Genomic DNA, 26,901 nt, shown 5'->3' with positions numbered 1-26,901 from the left:
ATCCAACTTTGTTACAGACTCGACTGGAATTATTTGCTTCCTGTTGGTAATTACTAGCGGAAGGGCTTCGGATTAACGTGTGGTCGGAACGAATCCTCGACGAGTTCATAAAAATTTATTCGGAAGGGAAATAACATTTAACGACCAGGTGAGTGCTTTGAGTTCATCTTTCCGTCCGTGTAATTCTTTAAACGGAGCTTTCAAGCTCGCGGGGCAGGAACGGTGATAATAAATTACGAGATAATCCAATTATACATATTAACTGTGATTACAAGGAGCGGAATCGGTCTTTGTGAATTCCTTTCAGGAGATTCTACTGTTTACGAGGATCTACAGTGTGATAAGTAGAACGTAGATGTCTTTGCGCAGTTATGGCATTTGCTATGTAAACTGCAGGGAAATATTTACATTAAGAAGCTTGAATAAAATATCTGCTTGACCTCAGCAGCATAATGAACCTGCTGGTCGTCGAAATAAATGATTTTCAAGAGCCTCGATCTGCTTCGTGAAGCGGATAAAATTAAAGAAGGGTTAGAAATCATTTTCTAGAAAACAGGAACACGAAACCTAAGAATGCATAAATTGAGAAAGGTTTGGAGCATATCTGCAGTCTCAGGGCCCCCGAGCCGGCACTATAGTGTTCAATAAAGCGTGCATCGTCGTGTCGAGAGCGAGAACTCTCGCCCCTCTGAACAGGAAATGGAAAAATGCCGGCGTTTCGCTGCGTGGCAACCGGGTCCGATCGCTTTACGACTTCCCGTCGCCTGTTGAACGGGCTCCCGTTGGTTCTATTCGCGAGCCGAGCTCGATTTAACGATTCCCCGTCGACGACGAGGGGGGAACGGGCGTTTGTTTCCCGGTGTCTCGTTCGAACGTCAGAAAATAGGTTAATTAGGGTGTGGCCGCATACCGGCATACTTTAGCTGGAAATTTCTCGAGGAGCAACAGGTTGCCGGGCCATGGAATTTGATACGGCTCGTCCGGTAGGCTCTATATTTCGCGATACACCGCTAAGCTATCGGATTTGGATTATTGTTATGTGTTCGCGGCGGCAAGAAACGACGCGATTCTCCACCACCGTGGAACCGCTTCAGAGGCGTCCCGTCGATAATTTGGATAATCCGTGAACCCGCCATCGTTCGCCGATTAATCCGCTGATAAACCAAATGGGAGACCGATTTCGAACTTCTGTTACCTCTAGACGTGGATTTCTGAGAGCGTCCAACGAGGCTGACTGGCTTCCAAAATGAATTTCCGTCGGACACAGTCGTTTTCGATGCCCTCGATTAGACCCAACGACGATTACGCCCTTCGGGAACGCGGTCGGATGCAGAAGAGTGGACGGAAATGATAATTGAACCGAAAATTCTACGGTTCACGGCGTCCACGAGGTAAAGGGAAGCCCTAAGGGCTGTTAGAGCTGCTTCCCGCCTCCGGCTGCACAGGATATTCGCCAGGAAACCAGGAAGAACGATGTTCTCCCGTTCGAGGGCCCTCTGGGAAAAGTGGTCTACCATTTTGATACGTTCGATCATTCGCCAGAGACGCTTATGGTGACGTTCGTCGGGGAAACACCCTCACGACGGTCTGCGCGTTGCTCCTTTTCCCTCGGACCCTGGATATATCGCTATAGACGTACCTGTACCACTTGCGCGAATTTCTCGAAGCGGCTTTTCGCTCGACGAGCGCTCTACAGCTCTTAAGTATTGGCACAGCTGCCGCAGAAAATGCCGGATTGGATAAAAGTTATGTAGTTTGCGTCATATATTAGTTCGGAAAGTGTCCTCTCGGGTTTGACAGCTCGTGGAGGATGTTTGCTCGCGAGTTCCGAGCACTGTCGCGATCCTTCTACGAGTTTCCTTCAAATTGCCTCTGTCCACAGTTTAGATTGTGTTTAAAGACTTCCATAACCAATTCTGCGTTCCATTCTGTAACTAATTAAAATTAAGGGACCGAATTGAATTTTTTGATAATAATGTTCTTCCCTCTTGGAGGGAGGATTAGAAGAACCTAGATCGCGATCACCGAGGGCATTAATCACCCAGACTTTGCCAAGAGCAGCCGCGAAGTTGCTCAATTATGCAAGCTCGGTTATCGATTTCTTCACACATTCTGCCTGGAAGTTGCCCCCGCGCAATAAGCTCGTCGACTTTATGAGAAAGCCGGACAAGCGTCGCTTTAGCCCGGAAAATAAGAAGCTCGACGGGGAAACTTGCCATGCAAGCGGAAGCGGAAGTTCAACCTGCTCTCCGCATGGAAGCGCGTCAATATTAAATCGCGACGCGCTGCATTTCGTAACATTAACGGCGGGTCGGCGACGATATTGCGAAATTATTAAATTTTGATACGGCCGATTCAACGGCGATCGATTTTTCCGGGAACAAGCACATCAAAACTTTTCCGGATTGACGGGGTTCAATATCGCCATCAACATCAACCTTTCTCGGATGCAATCTGGGCCTGACATAATCGTGGCGTGCCTAACATCGACCGGTAGAGACTGATCACTGCTGTGTTTAATTTAATCACTGATGTTAAATATAAGCTGTGTCTGACAGCCTGTCACAGACCTAATTTGGACCATTCGAGACCTATTATTGACTTAATGGTCAGAATACTTCCAATTTTGTTAATATGAATTGTTTAATTTTTCACCTAGCATTGACCTGGTTATTGTAACTGACCTGATGTAACTTGATTTATATTGTGAGAAATAATTTTTCATTAAAATTACGTTTGCAGAAAATTTCCGAGTTTGAGGTCATTTCAAGGTCGTAGTGGAATACACTGTTAAATTCGTCTCGACGTCAGAAACAATCCCACGATGTCCAAAACATGTGGTGCCATTTAAAAAAGGCAAGGTAATCTTTACTTTTTTACGTAAAAAGCTTTTTTTCAGATTTAAGAATATGCGAACATGTAGCTCACCAAGTACTGAGAAACTTTTGTCTAAAACATATTTTAATTGCACTACCGGAAATGCCGAAAAAATGGTGACATTACTTACCGGACATACCCTGTATATTTCACCGAGGTCTGACCTAACTACAGCAGGAAACTTTTCAATGAATTATTCTCCAACAAGGTGAGATGCAGACCAACCGAGGTTCATTCTAGCTTTAAAGTGGATCTATGCTTCAATTCTAAACATAATTTAATCTGCTCCAGCGTAGATAGCGTTCTATTTCCTCGGGCATCAATTTTAATGTTTAATGTCGCGGAATATGGGCTTGCTCATAATAGAAACGGAATAGAGTCGACGAAACGCTGGGAGCTGAATAAAAAAGGTGTTCGCAGTAGGTGGAACCGAAAGTTACGTCGCGGGGACTGTTGTTCGCGGCCAGGCAATGCATTTCGGGGTAGAAGAGCGACATAAATATCGAAGTTACGCGGCATAACTTCCTCCGGCGGAGTTCCTGTATAAACTAGTTCCACTCTGCGGAATAATTCGGAATTACGTCGGCTTATTTCGCGCTGTCGACAGCTACGAAAAATTTAAACACGCCTCTGTCCCTTCGTTAATTAACTATAATTCTTTGCCGGTGGTTCAATGGCTGCGAACGGAAACAACCCTCTTTTTATCTGGGGGAAAATAGTACAGTTGCTATTTCATTCAAACCGTCGACATTTACCAGGACAATGGAGCTTTTAGAATATGAAGTACAGTTGGAAGTAACCTCGAAATAGCTACTGCAAAATTATTAGGTCAGTTCGCGGGGTTGTTTCCAGTTTTGGAGAATTTTTGAACGGTGCAGATAAAAGACATTTCAAATTCGTTGTCTACATTTTTGTATGGCTACATTTATTTTAACGGTTGTCACATTTGTTGGACTTTGTTTAAAATCTTCATCACCAGTGTGACTCGTTAAAATACGACAAGGTTACTTTGATTATCGAGCAGATTATCCCGTTTCCTCTCGCATCTGAGGAAACATGAAGCCGAAGGATGGAATTACCTTCGATCTGAGGTGAACGCATAAATAACCCCGGCCCGCAGAGTTTGATCGTACGCGGCTCGGGTCTTGTTGCCCTGAAATTTTGAGGAGCGCCGATAATCCCATCGGCGCGCGACGCCGCTTGATTAATTGCGCTCTCATTAACCAATTTCGGTTTCGGGGCCGTTCGTCATTGGTATAAATTACCGGCTGGACGTGCGTTCTCGCGAAGAGCCGCGCCAGAGTCTGTTTAACAAAGATTCCACGGAGGCGGAGGCTCGTTTCAGGGTTCAATTTCCAAGGGAAGTCGAGTCAGGTCGACTTTAAGTGGAAAGTTGCCGAGTCACGAGCCTTCGAACGAGGATCCTCGCGAAACAACAAGCCGATAAAGCCTGTTTCGCAAGCGAAGCGCTGCTCGACGATGCTCCTCTTCTCGGATGCGCTCCGCGCGAGCAGCGACGCGCCTTTAAAAATTAAATCGACCGTTTACAGGGCCCCCCGACCGCCTTGAACCGTGAAACGCACACCGTCGCCCGCCCCGTCGGCCGTGTAACTGAATTTACACGGTGCACATTCGAGCAAGGAATTTTAATTTACTTAGACCGCGACTACTTTGCGCCCCGTGGAACTTCGTGGCCCGTGTTTAAGTTGGTTAAACGGTTACACCGTTCGACGGGAAACTTGTCCCGTGGCAATATCACCCCATGAAAAACCTGCTCGGGCTTCGTCCGGACTCAATTACCGCAGAATAAACAACCCGGACCGCGTTACAACCGGCTCGCCGATGAAAAACAACGCTTTATTCCCCGCCGGGAATTTTTTTTCGCCAATTTATCGCCCCTCCGTTCGATGCTGAACGCGTTCCACGCGAATTTCACTGATCCATTCGCATTTTTGTTCCAGCCAGACTATTTTGGGACCGCAGTTTCCCATTCGCTTATTGCTGCTGTGTTTCTTCACACGGTAAACCATTATTTGTATACAGCTGGCCGTTTGTAACAGGAGCGGCACGGTTCCTAAATTGCTGGTAGTTAAAAATATACGTTTTCCCTCTTCCAAACAATTTTTTCGCTCTGCATGTTTAAACAAAACAGCGTCGACGCAGCGATTCAACGATCCGCAATTTATTCACAAACAATTTATAATATGAGAAACGCACTTTTAAATAATCGCATTGTTCCGCGCTATTAAGTAACACTGTGTCAACGGCATGTTTTACTGAATTTTTTTACACAGCAAACGGTTCGTAATTGAAGAAACGCGGTTTGTTGAAATTGCTTTTCGTCGGAGAGAAGCGTTCCCTCTGTCAAACAATTTGGTTGTTCCGCCATTTGCATTTTTAAGGAGCGCCAACGTTGACGGCACGCTCGAAATTGTTTTCCGCTCTCTCGTTTTGCAATGATTCACTGCCGCAGAATTGTTTTACACGTCAAGTAACTCTTTTCATACGGAAACGACTTTATAATACAAGAAACACACTTTTTAAATTGCTTTTCGTTGCCTCTTTCGGTAAATTTCCCCGCGAGTTTTGTCGTCCCTGCTATTTGCATTTTTAAGTAACACCGCGCTGACGCCACACTGGAAGTTGTACTGTTTTCCAGCTTCCACCGAGTCCCCAATCCTTTTTGCATGGTAAACAACCCTTTTTACATCGCGAAGAATATATAAGAATTACGCTTTTTAAATTGCTGTTCGTTACGAGGTATGCGCCCGCCTTTCTATAAGATTATTGTTCCTACGCTTGCGAATTAAATACAAATTCCCTCGGTGACGTTATTGTTCCTCCCTTCGAAGCTGGGCGTGAATTTTTATCGCGGATTTAATGTTCTTCTGCAAGCAGTTTTTAATTGCCAGTGCTCTGAAATTGTTTTGATTTCAGCCTGTCACTGAATCATGGGTGCCACACTTTTTTAATTCGTGAGACAGTTAAATATAAATTTAAATAAGAAATCCCCGTTTCCTTTTGGATATCGTCCGGGGACGGCAGTATTTTCCTGAGGAGGGAATCTGAAAATGGTCTCGGGGCATATGGAATTCCGTTCGCGAATAAACCTGTTCTCTTTCGGGGGCGAACAAAGAGCTCGATCAGATATCATAGTTCATCGGTCGAGCAGCTCTCCGAACGGAAAATTCCTGGCGGATCGAACAACGCCCCCGCCGAATATACAAACCGTATACCTGGACCCAATGTTTGTACTTTGACCGTATTAGTTTCTCGGTTTTCTTCGATATTCCCATTCACGTCAACCATCTCGTTGCTTGCTAATATAGCACTATACTATGATTTCTCTGGAGGATATCCGGATTTCGTGGCTGCCTACCTTTCGGGACGAAGTGATTAACACGAACGGAAACGCGTGGGCCCTTGGCCTCGTTTCTCCTCCATTAATGTCTTCATTATTTTAGGGAGAGAAGGTTCATTCGTTCTGTTTCTCTCCCTCTCTCTCTCTCCCTCTCTCTCGGCTATGGAATTAATACAATTGTGAAAAGTAACGAGGGATGTTTCCCCATCGAGCAATTGTTTTCTATTCATCCGGTTTCATGGATGTTGTTGTAATGTATGTTTTCTGTGTATTTATTGTTTCATCATTCACTGCGAATTCCACGGTGAATCGATCATTTTCATTCGCCTCACATTTCAAACTTTTCTATTCATTTCCCGCATTTCATGTTTCTGCGCGATGTTCAGCGCAGCTTCATTAGATTTTCCGTTCCATTTCCAGAGCGCGGATGTTTACTTGTAATTCCTTGCACAGCGATAGAAAGAAAATCGTGCCGAGGGGAAATGTTTCTGGATCAACCAGGGTTACATTAAGCTACATATAAAATTGGGACCTCATTAAAACCGTTAAACAACCGGATAAAACATCAGAGTTACCGAACAATGTAATAAGAATAGAATTTTATAAAAAAAATTAAACCGACTTGGGAAAAAACGCACTAAAAAGTGTGAAATAAATTCTATTTAATTTATGTGAATACACACGAAATTAAGGATGTTCTGGAGGCCATTCATGAGTATGTATTTTTTTGGAGCTTCTAGTGTCGTTTTTTCAAGGTTTAAATAGGGTTCGAAGTGGAATTTTATGAATTCTCCATAAGAACGGTGCAGTGAATCGAACCCAAACTTTGGTAATTGCATTAATGTAGTAAGATTTATATCATGCCAAATTTTCAAAAATTTTGTTGCGTTTTTATATACCTCCAGAACATTCTTAAATACAAAACAATCTTTTCGCAGGCGGCGCAAAAATTAAAAACTTTCCAAATGACAGATGTTGCAGATTATGATTTCAGAGAATCTCATGATCTCAGCAGAATTTGTAGAACACCATAGGATGGATTTTCGGTCTTATTGGCATAGTTTCGGGTTTCAGACGGAATTTCTTTTCTGAAGTGTGCAAAATGTGACGTGTTTGTCACTGTAGGAATTTTTAAAAGTCAAAATGTAAAATCTTTGCTCTACAAGATGCAAAAGGTTTTGTTCCGATTGGTCCATCCATCTCGGCGTAATCGGTGAACGCACATAGAAAAAAAGCGAAAAAAAGGCACATACAGATCGAATTGCCTAACCTCCTCCTTTTTCGAAGTCGGTTAAAAAATGAAGAAGGTTACCTGCTAGGAGAAAATGATTTCCGAGGTTCCAAATTGAAAATCAGGTGTACAGCATACTTCGGCTAGAAGGTGAACGTGTGACAAGCGAGTCTCGGAAGCGTACGAGCTACAGGAGCACAGCAGCCAGCATCGACATGTCCGTTAAAAATTCGGCTATCGCTAACAGGGCCTGGAAAAATTGGTTAAGCCGTCAAAGCCGGCTCTCGGCTTCATACACGCCGAACGGTTTTACATTCAATGTAATTCCCGGGGACGCGATAGCATCCGCGAGACCTAAACGGCCTGAAAAAACACGCGTGGACCATTCGAGCGTGCGTTTCACGGACGGTGGATTTTTTAATCCAGCTTTTCATAGCTCCACTGGCTTGTTACAGGATAGCTGTCTCAAAATAGCGTCGTAGATCTGCGAATTCCGTTGGTCTGACCGTGTATCGTGATCGTTACGACGAAGAAATCGTCGTCGAGAGTATAGTACAGTACACGGAACGACTAATAGCGTTTTGTGTACGAGTTCCGGAGGTCCGTTCGATTTTTATCCGGAATTTCCACGATGCTACGCGTCCGCGAGCTAATCGATAGCGTAATGAAGTGTGTGTGCCCGGTTCTGGGGGCACGGTGTGATGTTTTTAAGGCCAGCGCACACCGATTTTCCATGGTGCATGAGCACGAGCGCCGTGGGATCCTTCTGGCAATAAAATCCGCTTCCGAACCGGTCAGAAAGCAATCGCGTCCCGACCATCCAGGCGATCTCGAGGCCGATTTTATCCGGGCACGTACCGCGCGGCGAGCAGAATGATCGTCATTCAGAAAAATCCTCGGCCACGGATTTCCCACGGAGTTCGTTCCCGTGTACGCCTTTATCGATCGCCGTTTCGTGTACACACGGAGCCTTCCTCGCGGACGTGTACTCTGTTCCTTGGTCGTTTGTTTACGCTCGCGGCTCGTTTGCCGTAACAATACGTAAAGTGTGGCCACCGTGCAATTTTTACGGCATACACGCAACCAACCCGCAGGGAAAATTGGACTTTTCAGCTGCGGATGTCGGTGTACGTATTATTTCTCATGGAGGTGCATATGCAGCGGATCCGAAAAGTGTTTTAGCACCGAGTACCTTCTTCCTCTAATAATTCAAAAGGAATGAAGAGAATTTTTGTAAAGAAAACGACGTAATTGCGAGAGTTTTGTAATGGCGCGGCAAATTTGCCGCCGATGGCGTAAGAAGGGGAAATCGTTGGAATCTGGTTTCCGGCATGTTTCGTTTCATCTGTGAAATGTGAATCGTCCCGTTAATGAGACAACCGGGGCGCAATCAAAGACGCGCGGTTGCCGTTCCCCCCGTCGTCCTTTTCCCGTTGAAATTCATAAGGAGCGCGGTGACGGCAGGACTCTCGTCTGTGACGCGACGACGACGGTGCAACGACGGAATGCAGAAAATGACTCCACCGGAAACACTCGTTGAATATTTTCGGGGCCGCTTGCCAGCAAGGACGAGGAGAGAAGAGGAGAGAGAGATGCTGGTGACGTGCACGCGAACGGAAAAATGTGCGCTTTGATTGCGGACTACGTAGAGCGGAATTTGTTTTATTTGGATTATTGCAGTCGAGGATTGCTGCTTTGAATTTCCACGGGAACGCAGCACGATATTATCTGCCTTTTGCGGGCAGAACGGAGCCACGATATTGTCTACCCGCGTACCGTATCTCAACGGAGACACGGTTCAATCATATCCGCTCCGACGAAATTTCAAATTACGATGCTCCGTGTTATCCGCCAGCTTGTACAATTTGATAGAGTACGATTCGGGGATCGTCATTCACTTCGCTGCAATTTCATTTCGGTACCCTCGTAACCCCCCCAGTCGAAGCCTGCTTTCCCAAGTTCTGGGAGTCAATGCTATCTCCTAATTCGATTTTTCGGGTTCTCGATGCAACGGCACGATACTCGACGAGAAGCACAATTTTTAAGATTCCAAATTTTCAAGTAGTACGAGTTAATGATGAGGTTCTTTCTTTTTTCTTTAATTAGGAAATTTCTTAGGAGATTTATTACAACATAATGCTTAGTACAGAGTATATTGTTGAAGTACGTTGATCGCGGGCGAGATAGCGCGCGGATGGAAAGAAGAAGACGCCGCGGCGCTTATGCGAACGGTTGAAAAAAGCGCGGGGTTTTAGTTGGTTAAGACAATATGGCGGAAACGACACGCGTCGCTGTGTAGCGTGTCGCGACCAATATTCTGATATTCATTAAAGTAACTGTTTCTACACAACACGGAAGTGACCCGAATTCATTACATAGTCTCCCAAACCTGGTAAATAACAATATTGTATGCAGTGTTGGGCAATAAATAAATTTATTTGTTATTCGGATATTCAAATAAAACGCAAAAATAATTATCTATTATTTGAGCAAGTCTAAATGAATTTATTTAAAATAATAATGTTAATTGTTATTTACAAATACAATTTGCAATTATTATTTGTATTGGCAAATCATAAATTAAATTGTATTTTCATTCATTAAATTTTCTTTTAATTTCCAAGACGAATCTATTAGTTCTACCATTGAATTTAGGAGATTTCAGACTTGCTAGAGCATCCAAATTCAAAATCAAAGGGAATTGAGGTAGTAAGCGTTTTGAAATCGAAACAAAAGATAGCTTTCATTTGAGAGGAGTTTTGCAAGAAAATTGTTACAGAGAAACATGGAACGTTCTTTTATCAGCGGGAGCTTCGATTCAGCCAACATAATATTGCTAGGGGTACTTAACGGTGACATTTAATGATTGATTAAGCTCAGATTCATTTATTCCAATCTTCCATTCCCCCTGTGGTTAATTATTGAGTCGTGCTAGTCGACGGGAAGTTCGGTGAATGGCGGAGCTGGTCTTTAATTTCCAGCAGATGGACAAGCTAATCCCCGGTTCCTCTGCGGATAACAACGGGCCACGCCATTCAAAAGTTGGCGGTGACGCCTCTCGCGAGAGCTCCTTAAAATTTCAGACGCTAACGCCACTGCTCAAGGAACAGTTCTCTGCCCCTTCCAGAGCTTCGTTAGCTTCCCTCGCCGCTAGAAAGCTTTGTGTCGTCGGAAAATGAAGTTCCCACTGCCAGTGACGGCGAGCTTTATACTAAGGAAAGTTCGAAGCGACGAAAATTATCGATTATCACTACCAGCAAGGACGCTGAACGCGGAATCTCAACGAGTCTTGGGGATTAATTTGACTTGTACTACTACACCGACCGGTACACCGTCGAGTTTCGCCGGATATTAGACACTGTAGAACGTACACATTGAGAAATTAGTAGTCGGCCATGCCACTGACTTGTACTACTTGGAAATTTCATGTTGCGAAACGCTTTGTCGTTTCGTAGTATCGAATGATGTTAATATTACATCGATTTTAATGCGGGAGGTCGAACAACTTGAACATTTTGTATTGTCAGAGTTCGGGGGTCATTATTACGAAATTCTATTCATATTACTAATAATTATGTCAGAATGGGCACGAATATTGAAACGTTGGGGAACTTGAAGTGGGAACAGCCATTAACTCGTGTTACTTAAAATTCCGCGTTCTATTTGAAACTCGGAACTTTCTGGATGAAATTCAATTCATATTAATTGCGACTATATTGTGTATCAAGCTCGAATGAGTAGCAACTTACCTGGCAGTCGGTCTGCAGTGTGCAACACTGTCAAAGATAGTCGAGTAGATAATACGTGATAAATATTGATTACATCAAACAAAAATTCCATTAAAACCGGCGTGTTACTACTCCCTTGTAGTACCCGGCAAAATCGGAGGTGCAAAATCGAGTGGAAGGGTCTGCCGGGAAATTCGCAGGCGATACGAGGTCGAAGAAGAAGCGGAAGAAGTTTTTCCATAAGGTCGGGCACGAACGCGTAAGAAGAGGCAGGTCGCGCGAGTAGTTAGCGCCGTTGAGAAGTTTTAAGTGGCGAACCCGCGGGTCCCGAAATCGAATCGCGTTAAAAGCACGCTGCTCGTAAATATTTTCGGTCAACACGATTAATCCGATGCACGCGCGCACTCTCTCTCAATTTCTCTCTCCCTCTCATTCTCTCCCCAGGCTAAATCAAACCGGGAAACCGGGTATACGGCGGAAATAAATCGTTCGGTTTCGATCTCTCTCTCTCTCTCTCTCTCTCTCTTTTACTCCCTTCCCGTCCGTGAACGTGCCTTTTCGACCGTACTCCACGAAATAATGCTCAATCGGTCTGAATCGAGCACCCTACAACGTTCACGGGACCCAGGAGCGGAATCGTGGCTTTGTACCGGGCGTCCGGAACCTTACCAATAACTCTTTACTCTTTTTTCAAGCGATTTTTTACCACCGTTGATTGCTATTTTGTACATTCGCTCGAGCCTCGGAGCTGGAAGTAACGCGTCCCGTTGTTTTATTCGATGCACAACCTCAGACTGTGATTTATCGATCCGGGGGACGGAAGGACGCTGTGTTTGATGTGCTCGCTATTTTATTGTGATCGTAAGAGGCCAACAGTTATTAACTATTTCATTCCGAGAGTGATTGAACCAGTTACTCCCGAGCTTAAATCAATATCGATTTGAATGGGAGAATGACAGTAGAACATTTTTTAGGAATTTCTTTTTCACCGAAACATTTCAAAGAATTCACTCATATGGTCGATCTTCGTTTGATCGACATTCCGAATAGTTTTGTCAGTACAATGTTTTTATAAAAAGACCTTCAAGTTTCAATCACACACTCGAAATGACTGTGGGCTCCGAGTCCCGCACCCTTAATCCAGGTAACGTGAAGGTTCGTTCCCATAATACGTGTAAACACATCTGGCCTCGAGGAACAGCGGCTCAAACGTCCGACGGCTCGGAGAAACAATGGATTGTAAACCGTCGGGAACGTTGCAGCGCAAACAGAACCAATTTCAGCACGAGTCGGCGAGCTAGCAAAACCGCTTACAACTTTTCGCTAGAAGTGATCGCGAGTTTCATTAAAATTTCCGGAGCGACAAACGCCCGGCGCTCTCGCAACTCCTGGAAACAATGAAAGTGTATTTACTTGTGGTGTAATCAAAGCGGTCTTTGCGTGTAACGAGAAAAGTGGCCGCAGAGCTCGCGGCTAGAAGGATTTATCGTGCTCTCTGAAGTTTTCTTCGGCCGAGAGGTGGATTCATTTTTTTATGAATATTTCCGCTGTCGGGATTGAGAAAAAAAACGAAGCAACGATGCGCAGGAAGCGAGGATAAAAATTGCCAGGTTTATTAGCAGCAGCAATTACTGTCGCATGAGGACAGTCGGTTACGTGTTTCGAGGAATTCGTGATTGGATCTGATGAGTTTCGCCAATTCGCGGTTCTCCACGGTTTCATATTCCGGTCAGAACCGACCTCGTTATTTTTCAACGGGGACCCCGGCGACCCGAAAATGAGGCCGATTTCAACGACTGTTTAACCGCACCGCACGATATTCGTTTAAAACAATTAATTTCCTGCGGTAACCCCGGCAATACGTACATTTCCATACAAACGAGACCGCCGACCGGGCCGCCTCGGTTATTGTATTTCGAAAACGCCGCTAATTTCGAGCCGCCCGCGTTCAGTCCCTCCCTGGTCGACGTAATCCGTTCTAATAGCCCACGAAATGAAATTCTTTCGTCCCGAACGTCAAATTTCTTTTCACATCCTTTAGTAAACTAATTGCTCTAGCTTCCCGAAAAAGTTTAAATCGTATAGTACAATATTAAAAAAGTTATCATCTTCTTTAGAGCGATTTAATAAGTAGAGTGTTTAATAAGTACGTTGTATTTCAATCAACTCAGTGAGTATCAGTTGGGTAGTGTTACTTGTTAGACGAATTCTTCTCGTAACATAACCGCGTGAAAGTTCTCTCTCTCTCTCTCTCCGTCTCTCTGACCTCGGGAAACACCTTAATTGCAACTAAATGTTCGTCGCCGTAGATCCAGATACAGTTAACCGGTTAATGGCAGCGCGCGCTGATTTGTAAAGAGCTGATTTGCCGCCGCGGCGAAACTGCTCCCATTCAACGGTAAACTTTCCCTTACACAGGAAACGTCTTAGTTCGTTACCTAGGTTTCAACCCTCCATCCAGTCTTGGATTACAAGCTTCTCTCCCGGTTCGCCGAAAAATCTGCGCCCTCGATCCTCGTGCCATTCACGCTTTATGCATTTATACGGCGACTGAAATATTTGGCGGTCCGAATTATCATAATTTCGAGATCCAAATCCTGCATCAAAATTTTAAAACGGGGCGCGCCGTCGAGCAGAATGATTCCGGAATAAGTAGGTGTCGCGCGAGAATTTTTATTCTCGATTTCTCCGTAGAATATCCGTAATGTTTTTCTGAACGCGGTAGTTGATGTATTTCTAATTCGCTCTTCCCCATCTGCGCGTAGACTGCGAAATTCGTCAGAAATTGTACAACGCAGTTACGAACAATTAATCCAGCAAAGTGTCGCGTCGCTCCCGGAAATAATAGCGCGCAGGAAATTCATATTTCCTAAAAAAGGAACAGGAGTTAAACATGTGCGGACTAATCGGCGTCACGATTTTCCCGAGTCCCCGCGAGTTTTCATTTAATAACGAGCCACTTGTCCGAAAGAATAATGGCGGCTGATATAGAAGGTGTCTGGAGCCAGGAATAAAAATACCATTCCGCGGACTACACTCGCGTTAAAATTCTAAGGGCAATGAGGGCGCTCGCAGCGACACAGTCATCCGCCACGAGGGCTCACATATTTTTTCCCTTAATTAAGGAAGATCCTCTCTCTCTCTCTCTCTCTCTCTCTGTTTCCGGGGGTGGGAAGCGTTCGCCGCTGAATTATTGCACAATTTTGGGGAAATATTTCGTCGGTAATTGTGTAAAAACAGCCGTTCCATTTGTACCACTTTTAGCGCGCCGCCTGGAATAGCTACGAGCAGCAAGTAGTATGAGTCCCGCATTTGTCAGACATCGTCCTCCCTCGCCGAGGCCATTCTCCTTAATACAACGGTATCGCCGACCGGTGACGCGTATTACTTGTTCCGTGTAGCTCTTCTCCCTTTCTTCCGCGACAGCGCAATGTCCCAGGTCGTTGAAATCGCGGAACAAAAACTGTTGCAAGATTTATCGCGTCGAATTAAACGCGCTCTCCGAATATCACAAACGTGGCTTTCAACAATTGTTCGAGGTGCTGTAACGTCCATGCATACTTTCCATAACGGGGAAAGAGCATATCGTTCTATAAAGGTTACGAATGAAATTCCATCACCGAGTCTGTTTGCTTGTTTGTTTTTTAATTAATACAACGAGCACCGGGATTGCTCGATCGACTCGAAATTCCGCGTGCTGCCGGACAACGAGTCGAGTTTACACGTAAACGAACAGGCCGCCCGAGTTTCAACGATGCTCCCCGGGGAAACGCAAAAATCCCACGAAATACGATGCACAAACCGGGGAAATTTAAGCAGATTGGGGAATTTAGAGAAAATTACATTCATATGCGATACACCTCGGGTCCAGCGGCCCGACCCACAATTTTTATTGATATTGTGTGGAAAACAATGGTTTTAGGTTAAAAGATCACCCCCTAAATTTTTAAATCGCTAACCCTTAACTGTATCATTTTTTTTCTCGGTTGTTAAGTGTCCAAGTTAGAATTGAAGGGTGTGAGAAAGGTCAACAAATTTTAGGGGGTTATCTTTCAATCTAGAACCACTGGTTTCCACACAATATCAATAAAAATTGTGGGTCGGGCCGCTGGACCAATCTTAGTCTGCTAGACCATTTCATAATGAAAATACGAATACTATCGTGTCCCGCTAGAAACAAATTGCAGGGGCGGCCCGCCGCGAATTGGCTCGCCGAACAAATAACTCTGAAGAATTTCGGGGAAGGTTCCCGCCGCCGAAATTCCTCGAATGTATCATCGGCCGTATCGTCGATAGAATCCGGGTTTGTTTCCGCCGCGCGGACAAATGGGAAATTTTCTTCGCGATATCAGTTTTCTATTTGGCAGAGTGGGGTCCCATCGGAGGTTCGCCCCCCGATTAATATCGTTGCCGGTGACATACGTTCCAATACTCCTGGGGATGGCTGGTGTATTTTCCCCGGAAGAGACGCGACGTGCGCCGACCAAGATCGGTCCTCGTTGCCATCTATTTCCGGCGAGCTTAACCCGCTATTACGCGGACAAACTTAAATTAGATTCGCACGGTTTAACTTTTCACTTTTGACTGGGGCCGCCGCGAGTTCCGAACTTCGGGACCGGCGAATCCGCCGGCTGGAAATTATACGCCCCGCGGATTGATTTATCGCGACCAATTTCCGTCGAACGTCTTCGCCCCTGCTCCACCCCCTCCTCGAAGAATCACTTTGTTTGCGACGGGACGCCGCGAGACACGTTTTACGATTGATTTTAAAACGTCCAAAATATTCATACGAAAAGTAATCACGCATGAATTGAGGGCGGTTAAAGCGGATTTTTTTTATGGAGTGGGTTTTTAGGAGGGAAGTTTTTCAGGTGAAGGATGCGCGGGTTGATGAGGGTTTTTTTCGAGGAGGTGTAAAGACTTCCTCCGAGAGAGAGAGAGAGTTAGGTGTTAGAGATATTTCGCGACGTTGGTAATAAAGGTTGGAGTGTATGCATGCGCCGAATGTCCCTAAAGAACGCGGAAAAACAGCAAAGAAATATGGCCGAGCGCATCGCGTGCACGCTCCCCCGTTGCACTTCATGAATTTTACACCGGCGCACGTTCCGCGTTATAACTTCATGCCGGATTTTCATGCGGAAGACACGCCGCGGATGGAGATCTTCTCGCGTGAAGTCGCCTCGTGATAATAATTCCTCGACAAACGCTCGTGCGGGGAATCGCGGATCGAACCCGATTAATTTACCGATCTGCCAAATACTCTGACCGAATAAATAATTTCACTAACAATCGTTTTTCGCTTTGCCGTGTGCTTTACCGACAAGAATTATTAATATTATATTTAAAATGCTTGTGTTTAAATGCTGGTCGTGTATTCCTTTGAAAATTATCCCGATAACGAAATACTTTTTAATTTCACTAGCAATCATTTTTCGCTTTACCGTGTGCGTGACGTACAAGAATTATATTATATTTAAAATGCTTGTGTTTAAACGTTGATCGTATTCCTTTGAAAATCATCCCGATAACGAAATACTTTCCATTTTATATAAACCAGTTTCCATTCACATTACTACACCGCCGATCCTCTCGTTCGACAAGCAATAAACTCAACATTTTCGATGGACAAAATTAAAATCGATATTTGAGCTTTATTCAAAGCCGGTGCTCCAAGCTACGGGTGCAAAGTTATTGCACATGATTGACGAGAAATGACGAAACAATGTGGCCATGATAAACGACCGAATACTTCCCGAATACCGCGATATCATAATTCGATCAATGAACCTAGAAAAATCAGTGAAAAATTACACGGAGCCGGCACGATATTCTAAAATTCGTCGAATTTCGTGGCAAACGCTTTGACTTTGAAAACGGTCCGAATACTTTCGCCCATAGCCAGGCAGCCATTACACTCGCGGGAGGAAAGAATTTTCGGCACATGTTTGCCGTGAAATCCGGGGCGTAATTTCGCGGCGTTAATCCGCGCGTAAAGCTTCCCGCCCGCTCGGTCTGATTTATACTTTTTGATACGGTATATACGACCGATAAACCTTAATTTAATATTTATTCAAGCATTCGCGAACGCGCAGATAACGACAACGGTGCGAGAAGTTGCCAGTAGGTGTACGTAGGAAAGCAACATTTATCGGTCTCGTAAATTCGCTGGTTATTAAATCGAATAACTCTGACCCGTGATTACCGGCTTCTGTTGAATAACAACGAGCGCGGGCGGTGCTCTTTTGTCCGAAATGGATCTCCGACCGCTTTCTCCGAGCTTTTAACCCTTTCGACGCGACTGTGTCTCTTGCCGACATTTGCACGGACACTCGAGTCGCAAATAAATCTTCGTTATACGAGCCATGAACGATAAACGTTGGAAATGATGTCCATTAACGTCAAGTACTGCGAACTTTCTGCACTAAAAATCGTCTACTGGTCATATCAAGATCGTGATCGATTCAATCCCGCGAAGGGACCACAGAGTAGTGTCGAAAGGGTGAAAGGGTTGAAGAAATTAAGAACCGAAAGCCGTCCGACTTTCAAAGCCGGGCTTGTTGTTTCGGTCTGGCCAAAACCGACTCGCACTACTCATTCATGTTCGAGTCCGTGTATAATGAGGCTCGCCGCGGCCGCGATGTTTACAATCCTCAAAGGTAAACGCTTCAAGTTGAAGTTACGGAACAATACGATGGGAATTTTCGTTGGGAATCCATCCGGGCCCGGTTTCCGCGCCGGAAATTCCGGTTTCGCTCGTATGGTAGTCGACGGTGAATTTCATTCGACGCCTGAAATGGAATCCCCGCGACCCTTTCGCCGGGGCTCCCGCGGAAACATTGAAACGCATCCTTTGATAGTCCACGCAGAAATTAATTCCCGAAGTTCCTTCTTTTCAGCGGCGATGTTCACCGCTCGCGATTTTCAACGAGTTGCCCCGTTGTTCGTGCGACTCCCGCGCTCGTGCATTGCGTGGAGCATCGAAAACAGGTTGCAAGCGAGAATGGAGATGTTCCCAGGCACCTGGAATCCGTCGTCAATGATTTTTTTTTAATGGAAATATACCTTTCTTATTTATATAAGCGATATTTTATCTCGGCCACTTTGGATAATTTTTAATAAATCTCTGAAATCAGGTCTATTCCCCGTACTTTGGAAAAGGAGTGTGGTTACACCCATTTTCAAGAGCGGTGACAAATCTAATGTTGAAAACTTTAGACCTGTAAGCATCAATGTTTTAGAGTTATTTAAATTGAAATATCTCTTGAACTGCTAACTTTTCGACACACATAGGTTAGTACTTTTTATAACGAATGCCCAGCTCCATCGATTGATGTATTAGAAAATGCCTCATTCCATTTAAAATAACGAAGGTGATATCTCTAAAAAGAATTACATAAAAACAAAAATTTTTTGATGTCGTATGAGCCCCATTTTACCATTCAACTTTGTCCTGCAGACATTTGACGTATCTTTAAAAACAACAAAGATATTCAAGGTGGTGAAGTTGGGTGAAATACCCGGTATAATAATAATAATAATAATATTGTGAATGTCATCCACGGTTACACCAAATAAACTCGATTATATCCGCGTTTCTAGTCAACATTACCGCCATCCACAAGTGCTTGGTAACAACGTTACCCTCGTTCGCAGTCGTTTCGGCGTGAAACCCGTAACAGCGGTTTTATTAGATAAAAGTGATTCGAAGCACCGAATGAAACAGCTGGCGTGCATTACGAGGGCGTTCAAGCCGCGTCGAATGTAAATAGGACGGGAAATCTCGCGGAAACGTAAGGGGGCCGGTATTTTCGAGGACCGAATAAATCAGCGTCTGGTCTTTATTGCTTGCCGGATGGTTCCGTGGCCGTTAATCGCGGGAGGAACGCGAAGAAGCTGTCCTCGCCTCTTCTCGGTTATCGACGCGAGAATCCGAGGGTCGCGCCAGGCGATCCGTCGAAACTGGAACTCAATTAGTGAGACCGTGGGACGCTTTTTGATTCAAATGAGGGGAACGCGCGTTTCTCTTGAGGGCCGCGGGTGAATTTAAGGCGTTCTCCGGCCACCACACGCCGGGTGGGAAAATTTCATTTCCCGACGGGTGAAAACCGCACGAAAATTTGTATCTGGCGAGAGAGAGAGAGAGAGAGGGCAGGAGCCGGTAATGGCGTTTCGCGGACCGTTACAAACGGCGCTTTTAGCAAACGTGTCCCGCGAAAAGGAGCAAGAAACACGGCGTCGCGATGCCGATGCTCCTTCCGCAGCTTCGTCGGAACCAACCTCGGAAATGGCTGGGATTCGCAGGACATTCGGAACAAAAGGAAACGGATTCTCTCCGACCCCCTTCAAATGGAAACATCGTGGCTATTTTACTTCGCCACGGCTCGAGAACTTTCAGCGACGGAATGCTTCACGGCACCACCCGCGACGAGGCTAATGGAATTTATGGCGTTGAAGTTATTGAGACGATCGCTCGTCGCAGCTTTAAGCCTTGAGCAATCGCTGTCGGAGCTTTTATCGCTTATCGATCATTTTTACGGACCTTAATGCTGGAAATGCCCTGTAAACTCGCGCTTAAAATTACAAGTATTTCACTTTCCGGTTACCCCGAGACTGTAATTCTGTGGTTGCGAGAATACTTGTAAAAATCACAGCTGCGAAAAGAGCATGAAACAGCGATTATCAGCGGCGGGAGTGGATCGTGGATTCCGGTGGTTCCTTTTCATTTTCGTTGGCCACGATCCGGCGCTAATAACGGTCGTCATTGCCAGCGGACGCGGACTCGCTGCCGGAATTTAATTAATTTATCGCGGCGCTGGGGCCAGGATTAGAATCGTCCGGTACTACTTCCGATTAACTCGACCCAAATGTGCAATTGACCCAGAAGCCAAAGTCGGCTGGTGACATCTGTAATAGATAAGAGGGCCAGCTGCTATTGACTTAACGAATGTCGTCGACGGGAGCGTAGACGTGGGTCGACGTGCACAATGAGCGTGGTTTGCGAGGGTGTCGCGAGGGAGTGTCGGCGGAATTTAATCTTTAATGGTCACGCCTGAACACTCCGAGGATCATTGTTAGCCGCCTCGCTCGGAAGATTACCTGCTCGCCGTTGAAAGTCTGACCAGGCCCGCCGATTAAATCTACTCGAGAGCTTGTTCTCTCTGACGAACAAGAACGGACGCGATTCTAATCGCGGTTGCCTCTCGCCCGTTATTTACCGACAATCCGCCGCGCCGCGCGCCGGTGTTGTGCTTTCTTTCAGCTTGTTCCCGGGGCGAGGCGGCGAGCTTTTGTGCGGCCCGAGTGCTTCGTTAGCTGCTTGTTTATTCGCGGAGAACGGTTCTCAAGTCCTTTGTGCCGGCGAAGAATGAAATTCCGATGGCGGATGACGGGAACCCCGGAATTACCGGAAATTATTGACTCGTACTACTCGAAGTTCCGGCCCCCGGGGGAGAGAGTTGTAATTAACTTCGGCTCGCCGTACGAAGAGGACCGGCGAGCCTCGGCTATTCCCGTATTCTTGAGGACTTGATAATGAGCCACGGTCTTTAAGGAGGCCAGACAAAAATTACTGAATCCCTCTTCTTCCAAGTTTCGTAATAAGTTTCGAAATAATAAGCTTTATTAGTTTTCCCAGGCGACGCATCCCTCGGTCTTCAAGGTACGTAGACTATGTTTAGAAATTTTCATGAAAAAATGTTTTTCGAACAACATTTACCGAGTAACTTTAATCAATTATTCTTATCCCATCCAGCTAGATTTTTGAAGTGAAACTTCTTTGCTGAGGCTTACGATTTTCTGATATTACGGAAGCGATGTTTTTTATTTTACAACAAAATCATCGTCCGGGAAAATTTCCATCCGTTACGTAATCCTCGACCATCGTATTCTGTTTCACGTAACATGAATAGTGGTGTTCGCCATTCTGCTTCCAGTGCAATAAATCATGTCTTAAAAGCATTAAAAAATATCGCAGTGAAATTGGTTCTTACGAAGGCTCCATCAAAAGGACACCTGTATTCAGACGGTATTAAAAGTGCTGTGCGATTTCAATTACACAACAATGGCCCTTTGGAAAGGAAATCCAGCAGGTTACGCAGCAATAACGAAGCACACAGGCTTCTTACAGTAAAGCACTATTTCTCCAGCATGATTACCCTGCTTCGTAAAACATGCGAAAATGCATTCATTGACATTTCAATCTGCCGGTATCGTAGTCCAGCTACGAAAAACTCAATCTACTGAATGCATTCCCCGAAGAACGTGTTCTTTACTCACTGCGCAACAAGGAGTCATGAATAGTTGATTTCCAGCTTTGTGACAGCTGCAAGGTTAATCAAAACCACAAAAACGCGTTCATCCAGATTTCAAGTGACTTTTACTGCAGCCTACGTGCATATAAATCAATCTATCGAATAATATTCCAGAGCTACACTTTTATGCTTTTAATAATCGTAGAAACATAAATCTGGAGCGGCATCCCATTCTGCCGGTTATAGTGTTAATAAAAAAAAATGCAATGACGTGGCTACTGAAATTCCAGTTGACTTTTATCGTTGCGCACTTATAAATGGATGAACTATGTGTGCTGTAATTGTCAGGCCAGAATTCTGGAATAAATGATTCTACTCCTCCGGCAAATTCTGTTTAAAAAAAAACATACAAAACTCCGTTTATTGGGATTTTAATTGACTTTTACTGTGGCTTACGTACATATGAACGAATCCACCGAACGAATATCCGGTGAACAATTTTATATATTCGTAACGACCGTCATTCCAACGTTCAGGAATATATTCCGCGTCGATTTTACTGTTGATACATATAGAGGGACGCGTTTATTGAAATTTCCATTGACAGCGGTGCATGTATAAATGAATGGATCCGTTGAATGAACGCGACTAGAATTCACGGAATAAATAATCAGACTTCGTCGACATATCTAGTGCCAATAAAAAGTTAAAAATTGCATTGCGTCACCACCCGCGCGTTCGCTTTAATAATTACAAAACCAAAGTCAGAAGTCGATCAGTGTAATTTCTCAGCTGTTAATAAAAAATGTCCACGGGTTGGTGGAACGGAGTGCTGCAGTAAACAAGGTCAGCGCATAAAGTAGTCGTCTGCGAAATTATTCCGCGATACGGCTTGAGTTATTTCTGTGTTCCCGTGCGTCGTAGTCTAAGATAAATTCGAGACAGGAGGCAATTCCAGCAGTCGGGCCCCGGGCAGAATTATGCGCTGGTCCGGTGTCCATAAAATTTCACGCAGATTCGGAAGAGTTGCTAGCTTACATTCAATATCTGCGGTCTATATCCGCGGTTCTCGGGGAGTTGTGGGAGGGTTGGAGGGGAGGTAGGACGGTCCTACGATAATCCGAAATAAGAATTGTAAATGTATCGAGTTCTCGGGACGGCCGTGGGATCGTATTGTATCGAAAATGTGTGCGGATGAAAGCCCGATATTCGTGGGTATATATACCGTTGTCACCGTTGGCCAGATATTCCCGTCGCGGCTACGACGCGGCCAGCTCCCCACGTCCGACAGTTTCCATTTGAAATTTAAGTGGAATCCGGCTCCGCGGATCAAGAACACGCGGACCCGGTTAAATTCAAATTTAAGTTCCGCCCCGGCTCGAAATTAAAGCGTCCTCGCGGGGAAAGAGTGGGGCACCGGTTGCAACCGGTTGGTGAGCTACGCGAAAAATAACTCGACCACCTCTCGGCGAACCTACCAACTTCCGTTTTATAGAATATTTAGAGCGATGCGAACACTTCTGAAGCCGCGATTAAAATCCCCGGCTCAATTTCGCCGTTCGAACGTCGTTCCGCTTCAAATAATTCATTCCTGCCACGTTAATTCGACTAACGTCCGAAAATGTGCGAGGATCTTGAATACATTTGTGTTCCAATTACAGATTTCACCCAATCTTCAGTCTCGTTATTCTTTAAATAATTTCACGAGTTTACTGCGAGTCTAACCAACACCATTTACAGAACAAAGCCAATCAGCTTCGCTGTGACGTCATCGCTGAGAGGCGCGACGTTCACGATTTACTCGGAATAGCAAGATTCACTCAAATAATATACATACTTATAAGCAATAACTTCATTTAGTTTATAATAACATAAAAAAATGAAATATTCAATCCTTTCTAACTGTTACAAAAAATAATACAAACTATCTGCTTTTTAATAAAATTATGATATATATCTTAATATATAAAAATGGATGTTTGTACCCATAAAACGAGATGTACCGCCAACGATTGTCTTAACGATGCCCCTTGTATACAGGGTGTCCCGAATTTAAATGGCGAAACTTCAGGAGCGTGTAGGGGACCGAAAAACTAAGACGAAAAGTCTTTTAGAGATTTGCTCGTTTTTGTTTCGTTTTGAAGAAAATCGCAAAGAAAGAAACAAAACAAGTTTTCATTTTTGTACTTATTTATTTACATTTCATTTAAGTTATCATCTATTTAATGTTCAAGATGTTGCCCTCTTGCAGCAATACAAATTGCAGCTAAACATTGTTCAGGCGAACTAGCCGGTCTAACATCTTAAAAAAATTCAAGTCCTTTGGACCAATTTCTAAAAAGTTATGCGATATTTAAGGGTGTCCACTTATTATTGCCGTTGACTGTAGATGGTGTTGGTCTAACTCGCGTATTTCGCAACGTGCAAAACAATGAATACGAAAACAATGTTCCTGCAAGTAGAACGGACCAATACATGGTCAGACGTAACCAACGCGTGGGACTAACAATCGCTAACGTACAATTCGCAAAACAATGAATTCCAAGATAATGTTCCTGGCAAGTAGAACGTAGCAGTGCACGGTCAGACGTCACCGAAGCGTGGGTGGATACGGAGAGTGACACAGGAGCCGATCCAAGGCGTTCGGCGCCGCATCAATTAAGGAGAATGATACCGTACCTAGTCAGACTCACAGAATGCACTGCATCGCAAGTGGAATGTCACCGTCTTAGCACAGACCCTAATTAGAATAGAACACCGGTGTTTGCCGAGCCGGTGGAATAGGACAGCGTGCACTCTGGCAATCACATTATACCGGCGCGCGGTGTAGTCAGTGGAATTGGACACGTGTTTAAGCTACGGAAGTAACCGAGTATCAAGCCAGAGCGGAGGATTCTTCACGGGGAAAAAGAAGTCAGTGAGGTGCCTCGGTTCGGTGCCAAATTACGGCTGTCTATTTTACCTGTTGCTACGAAAGCCGGCGAAAAATCTCCTCTCTGTGTCAGAGTCGACTAACCCCTCTGAGTAAAGACGCGAGATTCTCTTCAATTCGAAAGGCAAGCTTCTCGCCGCGATTGTCACCACCGCGAAAAGTTGTAATTCGCTGAGAAATGAAAATGCAACTTTGACATTTCAACAGTGAGGAAATTAATTTTCAAGTCTGGAGAAATTATCCTGTCCCTCAAACGTGACGGAAGCGAGCGTGTTAAAGATTAATGGGGGCCAGAAGTTTTCCGGGGGCTGTGTTTTACAGAGATTACACAAAGGCTACGAGTTGAAATGGTAATGGATCGAAGCGGGGGGGATTAAAGGAAAGTTGCAAATTCAAATTTCCGTAGATTACAGTACGGCCAGCAGAAGCCACAAATTCGCATTTTTCCCGGACAGCAGCGTCGCGAAACCAGCGAAATCAAATGGGGAACTTTTAATGGAATAAAATTTCACTTGACTCCGGTTTCCTCGCCGCGCGTTTGTCTGTAAAAACGTCGGTGCCGGCCGGCCCGGCATCCGTAGTCGACTAGCACGACATTAGCAAAACCGAATTAAACCGCGTGGTCAAGTATCCCGACGAGAGGGCGTTATTATTATTCTTGCCGCGCGCGGCAAAGTGCGACGGGGCAAAAGGCAAACTTTTAATTCGGTTTTCCGGTCGCATTCGCGTTCCGCATCGATTCCGCGTTCACGTTCCATTTAACATTACGCCGGGGCCCCCCTTTGTCACGTCGGCTAATGTGTTTATAATGCGTGGGATTCGGCAACGGTCGCGGTAACGAGCATTAATTAAGAAGGGTAGAAAAATAGCGGGGCTTTTAAAGTGTATCGCCCGGCGACGCGATATTAATAGCGCGTACAGGGCCGGCAAACGTATCCGGAAATCATTAATACGCGTTTCCCCGGCGTGTCACGCGGATTGGTAATTACGATAAACCTTTTAATTAAGGCCGATTATTCTGACGAGCGAAATGGCCCGGCGCCGAGTGCGAAATTAATTCGAGTTTTCCGCGGCCGTGGATATACGGTTCCGATTCGCGTCCGTAAAATCCTGGCGAGCCTGCCAGCATGTGGCGTCACTGGCCGACGCGGGACGCGACGTGCGAAACTTCCAATATCGCGGCTGAATAATAGGCCAACTTCCCGATATCGCCGTTCCATAAAACCCGGGGACCGTACCGCCCCAACCCTCTCCCCGGTGCATCGTGCGAAAACGCTTCCACGAAATTGCGCTGTCTTTCGTAAACATCGCGCGCTCGAGGAAAACAAAACTGTTCCGAGACGACGAATTCGAGGCAGGAATATTTTGCCCGAGCGGGCCAACTTATTCACCGATCGAACGCGCGACAGCTTCGCCAATCGCTGCGAAGCAGCGGGGACTAATATCCGGGAAAAAAATACAGCTCGTCTCGCAGCGATGCATAATCTCGTGAACGAGTCGCGAACGTTTCCGTATGAAAGACGGCCCGAAGAATTTGCGTCACGTTACTCCGGCAGGGATCATTAAAACGCTTGCCCGTTTCGAAATCCGCGGTGAGCTTTCGCGATCGGTTGAACCGCAAAAGCGAACCGCAGCAGTTCAGCGAAAATTTCCTTCGGGATATTTGTATAGAGTAGTCGCTGTAAACCGACCGTAGGACGGGTTCATTAAGAACGAAATTTCCGCTCGGCGGATTTTCCCTTGCGCACTTCAAAGCGCGCGATTCCCATAAAGCTCGGCGAGATGGCTTTTCGAAATCGTAAATAATAAATTCGCGTCCATCGAACGCCACAGTCGGTCGTCGTCGTTCCTCGACAAAGTCACGAGAAAATTTCCGACCCGGTAAACGGAGTGCCCGCCCTTGTTTCTTCTTTGAGGCGACGCGGAAAACCGGTTCAGCCGCGACTCTTTAACCCCTCGCCACGCACCTGACCGTCCGCAAGCTGATTTATTTTTATTGCAGCTATCCGTCAGCTACGACTTCCCTTTCTGCCGGCTCGCGTGCTCCGTTTAGGACGGTAAAAAATGGCTGGACGTCACGGCGAACGGGTTGAGTGGTTAATGGGTCGATTTACATCGCGTAACACGAGCTACCCTTGATTGGTCACGATGCAGCCTCCCAGCTTTTTTCACCTTTCCACCTCTCTCTCTCTCTCTCCTTCTACTTTATTTTAAATATCAACCGACCTGCGTGCGGTAACGAGAGCGCGTGGGTGTAAACGCGATCGGGGATTGAGGGATTTACGCGTGCGAGCCTTAATTATCGCCGCCATCGGGGCTTGTTAATTCCCGTGGTTTGCGCCCGCGCCAACCATGGACACCCATAACTCGCCGGCAATTTTATTAAACTAATCGGAAACCTATTCAATTATCGCGACACTATTGCGCGAGAATATATCCGTTATTTTCCTCGAATATCGGCAGCGTGACCACGTCCGGGTATACACTCCGCGCCAAAATTATAAGACACCTGCGATTTTAGA

At 45.4% G+C, this 26,901-nt stretch overlaps 1 protein-coding gene across 4 annotated transcripts in view; it reads left to right on the top strand.

Annotated features, from left to right (window-relative positions):
- 5-ht1 (serotonin receptor) overlaps positions 1-26,901 on the top strand; it is a 161,599-nt gene that overhangs the window by 53,927 nt on the left and 80,771 nt on the right. Inside the window, exon 2 of one of the 4 annotated variants that reach the window (XM_076429492.1) lies at positions 4,839-4,898. The exons of the other annotated variants lie outside the window; for them this stretch is intronic. The gene's annotated coding sequence lies outside the window, so the exon portion shown is untranslated. The remainder of the gene's footprint in view (positions 1-4,838; positions 4,899-26,901) is intronic. 4 annotated transcript variants of the gene reach the window in all.

This window comes from Lasioglossum baleicum, chromosome 8, assembly GCF_051020765.1.
Source record: "Lasioglossum baleicum chromosome 8, iyLasBale1, whole genome shotgun sequence".
NCBI lineage: Eukaryota > Metazoa > Arthropoda > Insecta > Hymenoptera > Halictidae > Lasioglossum > Lasioglossum baleicum.
The sequence above is the reverse complement of the archived record's forward strand: the minus strand, read 5'-3'. Positions and strand labels throughout refer to the sequence as shown.